The following is a 12,741-nucleotide window of genomic DNA, read 5'->3' as shown; positions in this document are numbered from 1 at the left end:
GAGAAAATAGATTTTCGAAATGTTTGCGCAAAACAAAATGGCTGCCTAATCATATGATATACATCCTCCATATTATGCACAATTGTTCTTACCATAGATGTCAATAAACATGGCAAAAATAAAGCATTTTTGTAAAACGGTTTTTGTTTTATTATTAATTTAAAAATATCGTTAAGCATTTTTGAACAATTCAAAATGGCTGCCAAACCACATGACGTATAAACTTCTCTTGAACAAATCTGAATGTTAGTCATAAGATAACTCTATAAACAAAATTTCAAGTCTGTGCCATAAGCGGTTTCGGAGAAGAAGATTTTTGTCGTTTTTAAAAACCGCGTATACGAAACAAAATGGCCGTCAAACTATGCATTGTAGGGCTTTCAAATTGCACATACTAATGCTCACTATAGACCTCTACAATTTGCAGAAGTTTTATGAAAATTTGCAAATGTTTTATTTCACGAAGGCGACTGCCCTGTGCGAATTTTTACTGCAATATTGCCTTTAGGGGTCATGACTATGTGTACTCATGTGTCTGCTACACTGTAATATAGTTAAATAGTGTAAACATAATGTATAAAGTGCAAATTTACGCAATTAAACAGCGATAAAAAGGCGAATGGCTCATAGCAGCTATGTTTATTATGGAAAATTCGCAGTTTGAACAAACTTGGCAGAGGACCTTGCAAGGAGCACATGTGCAAAATTGCGCTTCATTGCAAAGCGGTTGCAGAGAAGAAGATGTTTAAAGATTTTCGCATATTTCAAAATGGCAGCTAGGTCATGTGACTAAATCACTTCTCTTGAACAAACTTTATTCTAGGTCAATACAGCAATACACACAGCAAGTTTCACAGCTGTAACATAAGCGGTTCTGGAGAAGAAGATTTTCAAGCGGTTGTCGAAATTTGTCGCAAAAAGCAATATGGCTGCTAGATCACATGACCTATGAGATTTATTTTGCAAAGGATTATGCACAGCAGAGATCTTTAGCATTGTGCCAAGTTTCATGAGTTTTTGAGTTATGCTGTTGTTTTTATAAGCACTTGAAAAAAGTGGCGGAATAATAATAATAATAATAATAATAATAATAAAAAATAATAATAATAATAATAATAATAATCTTGACAATAACAATAGGTTGTCCTGCAACTTCGTTGCATGGCCACCTAAATATAGCTGCAAGCAGCGATAGAGGTGGCCATGCGCATCAACTTTGCAATTGCATACAAGCAGCTAAATCACAATATAAAGCTTTATAGAAGTTTTTACAATTCTAACATTAGCATTTGCAAAGATAACACGTTTTTTAAATTTTTGCATTTTTCAAGATGGCTGCCCCACTATATGACCAATACTTTCATCACGATCAGATGTAACTCTAGGTGACAATATATGGTTATACAGCAAATTTCACAGCTTTAACATAAGCGGTTGGAAAGCAAACAAGTTTTCGAAATTTTCGCGTAAACCAATATGGCTGCCACAGCTTGTGACCAATTCCTTCAACATGAACAACTGTGACTCACTGTCACAATATAAGGTTATACAGCAAGTTTCACAGTTCTAACATAAGCAGTTGCAGAGAAAATAGATTTTCAAAATATTCGCATAAAACAAAATGGCTGCCAGATCATATGATATACAGCCTCCATATTATGCACAATAATTGTCACCATAGATGTCAATAAACATGGCAAAAATAAAGCATTTTTGTAAAATGGTTTTTATTTTATTATTAGTTTAATAATATCGTTAAGCGTTTTTGAACAATTCAAAATGGCTGCCAAACCACATGACGTATCAACTTCTCTTGAACAAATCTGAATGTTAGTCATAAGATAACTCTGTAAACAAAATTTCAAGTCTGTCCCATAAGCGGTTTCGGAGAAGAAGATTTTTTTTAGTTTTTAAAAATGGCGCATACGAAACAAAATGGCCGCCAAGCTATGCAATGTATGGCTTTCAAATTGCACATACTTATGCTCACTATAGACCTCTACAATGTGCATAAGTTTCATGAAAATTTGCAAATGTTTTATTTCACGAAGGCGACTGCGCAATGCGAATTTTAACTGCAATATTGTCTTTAAGGCTTATGACTATGTGTAATCATGTGTCTATTACACTGTAATATTGTTAAATATTGTAAAACTAATGTATAAAGTGCAAAATTTACGCAATGAAATGGCGATAAAAAGGTTAATGTCTCACAGCAGCCATGTTGATTATGGAAAAATCGCAATATTAACAAACTTGGTAGAGGACCTTGCAATGAGCATATGTGCAGAATTGCACTTTAAACATCTTCTTCTCTTAAACCGCTTAGTGCAATAAAGATTTTCGCAAAATCCAAGATGGCTGCTACATCATGTGGATTATGGAAAAATCGCAATATTAACAAACTTGGTAGAGGACCTTGCAATGAGCATACGTGCAGAATTGCACTTTAAACATCTTCTTCTCTTAAACCGCTTAGTGCAATAAAGATTTTCGCAAAATCCAAGATGGCTGCTACATCATGTGACTAATGCACTTCTGTTGAGCAATGGCAAATCTAGGTCATAGCAGCACTGAGCACAGCAAGTTTCAAAACTGTAACATAAGCAGTTCCAGAGATAAAGATTATTAAGCAATTCTCGAAATTTGTCGCAAAAAACAATATGGCTGCGTAACCTTAGGACCTATGAGTGCAATATTGCATGAGATGTAGCAGAGCAATAGGCTGTATCAGCATACCTGATTTCAAGAGCTTTGCTTTAGCAGTTCAAGAGTTATAGGCAATAGAATAAGTTTGGCGGAATAATAATAATAAAAATAATAATAATAATAATAATCCTGACAATAACAATAGGTTGTCCTGCAACTTCGTTGCATGGCCACCTAATAAATATAGCTGCAAGCAGCGATAGAGGTGGCCATGCACATCAACTTTGCAATGGCATACAAGCTGCTAAGTCACAATATATAGCTATACAGCAAATTTCAAAGATTTAACATAAGCGGTTGCAAAGAAATCACATTTTCAAAATTTTCGTGTAAATCAATATGGCTGCCACAGCTTGTGACTAATTCTATCATCAACATGAACAACTGTGTAGCTAGGTCACAATATAAGGTTATACAGCAAGTTTCACAGTTCTAACATAAGTGGTTGCAGAGAAAATAGATTTTCGAAATTTTCGCGTAAAACAAAATGGCTGCCAGATCATATAATATAAAGCCTCCATATTATGCACAATAGTTCTCACTATAGATGTCGATACACATGGCAAAAATAAAGCATTTTTGTAAAACGGTTGTTGTTTAATTAATAGTTTAAAAATATCGTTAAGCGTTTTTGAACAATTCAAAATGGCTGCCAAACCACATGACCTATCAACTTCTCTTGAACAAATCTGAATGTTAGTCATAACATAACTCTGTAAACAAAATTTCAAGTCTGTGCCATAAGCGGTTTAGGAGAAGAAGATTTTTGGAACTTTTAAAAACAGTGCATATGAAACAAAATGGCCGCCAAGCTATGCAATGTATGGCTTTCAAATTGCACATACTAATGCTCACTATAGACCTCTACAATTTGCAGAAGTTTCATGAAAATTTGCAAATGTTTTATTTCACGAAGGCGATTGCGCAATGCGAATTTTAACTGCAATATTGTCTTTAAGGGTTATGACTATGTGTAATCATGTGTCTATTACACTGTAATATTGTTAAATATTGTAAAACTAATGTATAAATTGTAAAATTACGCTTTTAAATGGCGATAAAAAGGTTAATGTCTCACAGCAGCCATGTTGATTATGGAAAAATCGCAATTTTAACAAACTTGGTAGAGGACCTTGCAATGAGCATATGTGCAGAATTGCACTTTAAACATCTTCTTCTCTTAAACCGCTTAGTGCAATAAAGATTTTCGCAAAATCCAAGATGGCTGCTACATCATGTGACTAATGCACTTCTGTTGAGCAATGGCAAATCTAGGTCATAGCAGCACTGAGCACAGCAAGTTTCAAAACTGTAACATAAGCAGTTCCAGAGATAAAGATTATTAAGCAATTCTCGAAATTTGTCGCAAAAAACAATATGGCTGCGTAACCTTAGGACCTATGAGTGCAATATTGCATGAGATGTAGCAGAGCAATAGGCTGTATCAGCATACCTGATTTCAAGAGCTTTGCTTTAGCAGTTCAAGAGTTATAGGCAATAGAATAAGTTTGGCGGAATAATAATAATAAAAATAATAATAAATATAGCTGCAAGCATCAATAGAGGTGGCCAGCGCATCATTTTTGCAAAGCCATATAAGTAGTTATGTCACAAAATAAAGCTATACAACAACTGTTTACAGTTCTAACATAAGCATTTGGAAAAAAAACACACATTTTCGAAATGTTTACGTTTTTTAAAATGGCTGCCACACCATATGACCTATACTTTCAACATGAACAAATGTAACTCTAGGTGACAATATATGGTTATACAGCAAATTTCACAGCTTTAACATAAGCGGTTGGAAAGAAAACACAGTTTCAAAATTTTTGCATAAACCAATATGGCTGCCACAGCTTATGACTAATTCCTTCAACATGAACAACTGTGACTCTAGGTCACAATATAAGACTGTACAGCAAATTTCACAGTTCTTACATAAGCGGTTGCAGAGAAAATAGACTTTCGAAATTTTCGCATAAACCAAGATGGCTGCCCGATCGTAAGATATACAGCCTCTATATTATGCATAATAGTGCTCACTATAGATGTCAATAAACATGGCAAAAATAAAGCATTTTTGTAAAACGGTTTTTGTTTTATTATTAATTTAAATATATCATTAAGCAATTTTGAACAATTCAAAATGGCTGCCAAACAACATGACGTATCAACTTCTCTTGAACAAATCTGAATGTTAGTCATAAGATAACTCTATAAACAAAATTTCAAGTCTGTCCCATAAGCGGTTTCGGAGAAGAAGATTTTTATAGTTTTTAAAAATGGCGCATACAAAACAAAATGGCTGCCAAGCTATGCAATGTATGGCTTTCAAATTGCACATACTAATGCTCACTATAGACCTCTACAATTTGCAGAAGTTTCATGAAAATTTGCAAATGTTTTATTTCACGAAGGCGACTACGCAATGCAAATTTTAACTGCAATATTGTCTTTAAGGGTTATGACTATGTGTAATCATGTGTCTATTACACTGTAATATTGTTAAATATTGTAAAACTAATGTATAAAGTGCAAAATTACGCAATTAAATTGCGATAAAAAGGTTAATGTCTCACAGCAGCCAAGTTGATTATGGAAAAATCGCAATTTTAACAATCTTGGTAGAGGACCTTGCAAGGAGCATATGTGCAAAATTGCGCTTTATTGCACTAAGCGGTTTAAGAGAAGAAGATGTTTAAAGATTTTCGCAAAATGCAAGATGGTTGCTACATCATGTGACCAAGTCGCTTCTGTTGAGCAATGGCAAATCTAGGTCATAGCAGCACTAAGCACAGCAAGTTTCAAAGTTGCAACATAAGCAGTTCCAGAGCTAAAGATTATTAAGCAGTTCTCGAAATTTGTCGCAAAAATCAATATGGCTGCGTAACCTTATGACCTATGAGTTCAATATTGCATGAGATGTAGCATTGCAATAGTCTGTACCCGCATACCTGATTTAAAGAGTTTAGCATAAGTAATTTGTGTTTTGTGAGCAATTGACTCAAAAGAGGAAGTATTGAATTACAAATAATTACGATAAACATAAAACCGATATTGCTTCCGCATCATGTGACTGATTCTCTCCTAATGAGAAATTATTAATCTAGGTCACAATATAAGACTGTACAGCAAATTTCACAGTTCTTACATAAGCGGTTGCAGAGAAAATAGACTTTCGAAATTTTCGCGTAAACCAAGATGGCTGCCCGATCGTAAGATATACAGCCTCCATATTACGCACAATAGTGCTCACTATAGATGTCAATAAACATGGCAAAAATAAAGCATTTTTGTAAAACGGTTTTTGTTTTATTAGTAATTTAAATATATCGTTAAGCAATTTTGAACAATTCAAAATGGCTGCCAAACCACATGACGTATCAACTTCTCTTGAACAAATCTGAATGTTAGTCATAAGATAACTCTATAAACTAAATTTCAAGTCTGTCCCATAAGCGGTTTCGGAGAAGAAGATTTTTATAGTTTTTAAAAATGGCGCATACGAAACAAAATGGCTGCCAAGCTATGCAATGTATGGCTTTCAAATTGCACATACTAATGCTCACTATAGACCTCTACAATTTGCAGAAGTTTCATGAAAATTTGCAAATGTTTTATTTCACGAAGGCGATTGCGCAATGCGAATTTTAACTGCAATATTGTCTTTAAGGGTTATGACTATGTGTAATCATGTGTCTATTACATTGTAATATTGTTAAATATTGTAAAACTAATGTATAAAGTGCAAAATTACGCAATTAAATGGCGATAAAAAGGTTAATGTCTCACAGCAGCCATGTTGATTATGGAAAAATCGCAGTTTGAACAAACTTGGTAGAGGACCTTGCAAGGAGCATATGTGCAAAATTGCGCGTCATTGCACTAAGCGGTTTAAGAGAAGAAGATGTTTGAATATTTTCTCAAAATGCAAGATGGCTGCCACATCATGTGACCAAGGCACTTCTCTTGAGCAATAGCAATTGTAGGTCATAGTAGCACTAAGCACAGCGAGTTTCAAAGTTGTAACATAAGCAGTTCCAGAGCTAAAGATTTTTAAGCGGTTGTCGAAATTTGGCGCAAAAAGCAATATGGCTGCCAGAGCATGTGACCTATGAGTTCAATTTTGCATGAGATGTAGCAGAGCAATAGGCTGTACCAGCATACCTGATTTTAAGAGCTTTGCAAAAACAGTTAAGCAGTTATGGGCAATTGAATACAAAGCTTGGCGGAATAAAAAGAATAATAATAATAATAATAATAATAATAATAATAATAATAATAATCCGAACAATAACAATAGGTTGTCCTGCAACTTTGTTTCTGGCCACCTAATAATAATAATCCTGACAATAACAATAGGTTGTCCTGCAACTTCGTTGCATGGCCACCTAATAAATATAGCTGCAAGCAGCGATAGAGGTGGCCATGCACATCAACTTTGCAATGGCATACAAGCTGCTAAGTCACAATATATAGCTATACAGCAAATTTCAAAGATTTAACATAAGCGGTTGCAAAGAAATCACATTTTCAAAATTTTCGTGTAAATCAATATGGCTGCCACAGCTTGTGACTAATTCTATCATCAACATGAACAACTGTGTAGCTAGGTCACAATATAAGGTTATACAGCAAGTTTCACAGTTCTAACATAAGTGGTTGCAGAGAAAATAGATTTTCGAAATTTTCGCGTAAAACAAAATGGCTGCCAGATCATATAATATAAAGCCTCCATATTATGCACAATAGTTCTCACTATAGATGTCGATACACATGGCAAAAATAAAGCATTTTTGTAAAACGGTTGTTGTTTAATTAATAGTTTAAAAATATCGTTAAGCGTTTTTGAACAATTCAAAATGGCTGCCAAACCACATGACCTATCAACTTCTCTTGAACAAATCTGAATGTTAGTCATAACATAACTCTGTAAACAAAATTTCAAGTCTGTGCCATAAGCGGTTTAGGAGAAGAAGATTTTTGGAACTTTTAAAAACAGTGCATATGAAACAAAATGGCCGCCAAGCTATGCAATGTATGGCTTTCAAATTGCACATACTAATGCTCACTATAGACCTCTACAATTTGCAGAAGTTTCATGAAAATTTGCAAATGTTTTATTTCACGAAGGCGATTGCGCAATGCGAATTTTAACTGCAATATTGTCTTTAAGGGTTATGACTATGTGTAATCATGTGTCTATTACACTGTAATATTGTTAAATATTGTAAAACTAATGTATAAATTGTAAAATTACGCTTTTAAATGGCGATAAAAAGGTTAATGTCTCACAGCAGCCATGTTGATTATGGAAAAATCGCAATTTTAACAAACTTGGTAGAGGACCTTGCAAGGAGCATATGTGCAAAATTGCACTTTATTGCACTAAGCGGTTTAAGAGAAGAAGATGTTTAAAGATTTTCGCAAAATGCAAGATGGCTGCTACATCATGTGACCAAGGCACTTCTGTTGAGCAATGGCAAATCTAGTTCATAGCAGCACAGAGCACAGCAAGTTCAATATTGCATGCTATGTAGCAGAGCAATAGGCTATACCAGCATACCTGATTTCAAGAGCTTTGCTTTAGCAGTTCAAAAGTTATGGGCAATAGAAAAAGTGGCGGAATAATAATAATAATAAATATAGCTGCAAGCAGCGATAGAGGTGGCCATACGCATCGACATTGCAATGGCATACAAGCAGCTAAGTCACAATATAAAGCTTTATAGAAATTTTTTAAATTCTAACATTAGCAGTTGAAAAAAAAACACATTTTCGAAAATTTTGCGTTTTTCAAGATGGCTGCCCTGTCATATGACCAATACATTCATCACGATCAGAGGTAACTCTAGGTCACAAGATATTGTTTTACAGCAAATTTCACAGCTTTAACATAAGCGGTTGCAAAGAAAACACATTTTAGAAATTTTTGCGTAAACCAATATGGCTGCATCAGCTTGTGACCAATTCCTTTAACATGAACAACTGTGATTCTAGGTCACAATATAAGGTTACTTAGCTAGTTTCACAGTTCTAACATAAGCGGTTGCAGAGAAAATATATTTTCGAAATTTTTGCGCAAAACAAAATGACTGCCTAATAATATGATATACAGCCTCCATATTATGCACAATAGTTCTTACCATAGATGTTAATAAACATGGCAAAAATAAAGCATTTTTGTAAAACGGTTTTTGTTTTATTATGAATTTAAATATATCGTTAAGCGTTTTTTAACAATTCAAAATGGCTGCCAAACCACATGACCTATCAACTTCTCTTGAACAAATCTGAATGTTAGTCATAAGATAACTCTGTAAGCAAAATTTCAAGTCTGTTCCATAAGCGGTTTCGGAGAAGAAGATTTTTTTATAGTTTTTAAAAATGGCGCATACGAAACAAAATGGCCGCCAAGCTATGCAACATATGGCTTTCAAATTGCACATACTAATGCTCACTATAGACCTCTACAATTTGCAGAAGTTTTATGAAAATTTACAAATGTTTTATTTCACGAAGGCGACTGCGCAGTGCGAATTTTTACTGCAATATAACCTTTAGGGGTCATGACTATGTGTACTTATGTGTCTGATACACTGTAATATAGTTAAATAGTGTAAAAATAATGCATAAAGTGCAAATTTACGTAATTAAACAGCGATACAAAAGCGAATGGCTCATAGCAGCCATGTTGATTATAAAAAATTTGTAGTTTGAGCAAACTTTGTAGAGGACCTTGCAAGGAGCACATGTGCAAAATTGCGCTTCATTGCACTTAGCGGTTTAAGAGAAGAAGATGTTTAAAGATTTTCGCAAAATCCAAGATGGCTGCTACATCATGTGACTAATGCACTTCTTTTGAACAATGGCAAATCTAAGTCATAGCAACACTGAGCACAGCAAGTTTCAAAACTGTAACATAAGCAGTTCCAGAGATAAAGATTATTAAGCAGTTCTCGAAATTTGTCGCAAAAAACAATATGGCTGTGTAACCTTATGACTTATGAGTTCAATATTGCATGAGATGTAGCAGAGCAATAGGCTGTACCAGCATACCTGATTTCAAGAGCTTTGCTTCAGCAGTTTAAGAGTTATAGGCAATAGAATAAGTTTGGCGGAATAATAATAATAAAAATAATAATAATAATAATCCTGACAATAACAATAGGTTGTCCTGCAACTTCGTTGCATGGCCACCTAATAATAATAAAAAAGATAATAATAATAATCCTGACAATAACAATAGGTTGTCCTGCAACTTCGTTGCGTGGCCACCTAATAATCCTGACAATAACAATAGGTTGTCCTGCAACTTTGTTGCATGGCCACAAAATAATAATAATAATAATCCGAACAATAACAATAGGTTGTCCTGCAACTTTGTTGCTGGACACCTAATAATAATAATAATAATAATAATCCGAACAATAACAATAGGTTGTCCTGCAACTTAAAGTTGCAGGCCACCTAATAATAATATAATAATAATAATAATAACTTTGTTGCTAGCCACCTAATAATAATAATCCTGACAATAACAATAGGTTGTCCTGCAACTTTGTTGCATGGCCACCTAAATATTACTTATAACAATTTATTTCTACATTAAAACACTTGCATTATTTGCAAGTTTTATAATTTCAATAGAAAATAGGTCTCAAAAAGCACAATTTTCCTCTTTTACACCTAGTTGAGCTGGGTGTAATATTTCACAATGTATCAACAGCCTCCGACAGTGTATTAACGGTTTGCGCTTTCATTGGAAACCTGGTATAATTTATCGATTAACGGGTTCTATTACTTTCTATGGGATGCGAAGATCTTTTTCGGCAGCCAAAGTCCGACAACCGATATTGAGGTTTAACGCAACATTGGAAACAGTCGATAAACGATATTGCTTCCGACAGCATATTTATCGGTTAGCGAGTGCACGCAAATCTAATTACGACTCAATGGAAGCGAGCTCTTAGTTGTTAGATTTTTGTAATTTAGTAATTTTTTAGTGTAGATTTAAATTATTTGAGTAGGGTTAGGTTTTTAAATATATAATATATTTAATTTAATTTGTAGTTTAATGTAATTTTAGTATAACAGTTCCTTAGGGCTAGATTTGTTTTCTTTCCTAGTGTTATATTTTCTGTCTGTATCAGACAGGAATCGGTTGTTAAGATGACAAAGTATCATATTGATGCTACTATAGCTTTCAGACATACTTCTAATTTGTTTTTGTTCTTTTCTGGTTACTGAAAAGGGCAGTAAGCTTCTGTCATTTCTTTGTCTTTTCTTGAAAACAAAAACAAAAAAAACGCAGCACTCTGATTCAAAAATTGCAAATAAAACATGATTCTTTATTTGTCAAAAATTAAAACCCTTATCCTATGATTAAGTGCCACATATCACAAAACACAAGGATTTTTTTCTTCTCTTTTTGTTTGTGTATGGTTTTAATTTTTGACAAATAAAGAATCATGTTTTAATTACAATTTTTGAATCACAGATTGCTGCCGTTTTTTTGTTGTTTTTTTGTTTTATGGCTTGCTCGGCCCCTTGGCTTGCACCTCACCACAGTATTGTAGCACATAGTACTGCATTGTTCTGCCTCATTGTCAGTTACAAGCCTATCAAGGATGTATGAGGATGTTTTCTAGACCTTTAGCGACACTACTTGTTTTGTTTGTTTTTCTTGGAAGCAGGTTAGCCTTCACCTTAATGGATTATTGCTCATTCTTTTAGATAGTTTGCCATTTCTTAGCCTTTTATGAATGAGGCTTTAGTTATACAACTTTGCAAAACAGATATTTTTTCTTATTATTTTCTTATCTACCATTCGGTTAGATTTAGAGTTCTGCATTAACTGTCAAAAGCAGCGTTAAGGGGTCCTAACGCTGCTTTTGGCTGCCCGCTGGTATTTAGAGTCAGCCAGGAAAGGGTCTAACGCTCACTTCCTTACCGCGATTCCAGGCTACTGCAGATCCAGGCTACCGCAGATCCCCTTACGCCAATTGCGTATCCTTTTTTTTTCTATGGGATCTGCCTATCGCCGGTATTTGGAGTCTTGGAAGAAGTGAGCGGTAGACCCTCTACCGACAAGACTCCTACCGACAAAAAAGTCAGTAGTTAAGAGCTTTATAGGCTAACGCCGGAATATAAAGCTCTTAACTACTGCGCTATAAAGGACACTAACACGATAAACTACCTATGTACCCCTAAACTGATGCCCCCCACATCGCCGCCACTATAATAACAATTTTTAACCCCTAATCTGCCGACCGGACACCGCCGCCACCTACATTATACCTATGAACCCCTAATCTGCTGCCCCTAACATCGCCGACACCTATATTATATTTATTAACCCCTGATCTGCCCCCCCAACGTCGCCGCTACCTAACTACAAGTATTAACCCCTAATCTGCCGACCGGACCTTGCCGCCACTATAATAAATGTATTAAACTCTAAACTGCCGCACTCCCGCCTCGCAAACACTATAATAAATATTATTAACCCCTAATATTGCCGCCACCTACCTACAATTATTAACCCCTAATCTCCCGCCCGCAACGTCGCCACTACTATAATAAAGTTATTAACCCCTAAACCTAAGTCTAACCCTAACCCTAACACCCCCTAACATAAATATAATTTAAATTAAACGAAATAATATTCCTATTATTAAATAAATTATTCCTATTTAAAACTAAATACTTACCTAGAAAATAAACCCTAATATAGCTACAATATAACTTATAATTACATTGTATCTATTTTAGCTACCTAGTTAAAATAATTACAAAATTAAATGTAAAATAAATGCTAACCTAAGTTACAAATACACCTAACACTACACTATCATTAAATTAATTAAATAAATAACCTACAATTATCTAATATAAAATACAATTAAATAAACTAAACTATATTACAAAAAAACACAAAATTACAAAAAATTACAATAATTTTAATCTAATTACACCTAATCTAAGCCCCCTAATAAAATAAAGAAGACCCCCAAAATAAAAAAATTC

The sequence above is a fragment of the Bombina bombina genome, chromosome 4 (assembly GCF_027579735.1).
Source record: "Bombina bombina isolate aBomBom1 chromosome 4, aBomBom1.pri, whole genome shotgun sequence".
Lineage (NCBI taxonomy): Eukaryota > Metazoa > Chordata > Amphibia > Anura > Bombinatoridae > Bombina > Bombina bombina.
This window is presented reverse-complemented; position numbering follows the sequence as displayed.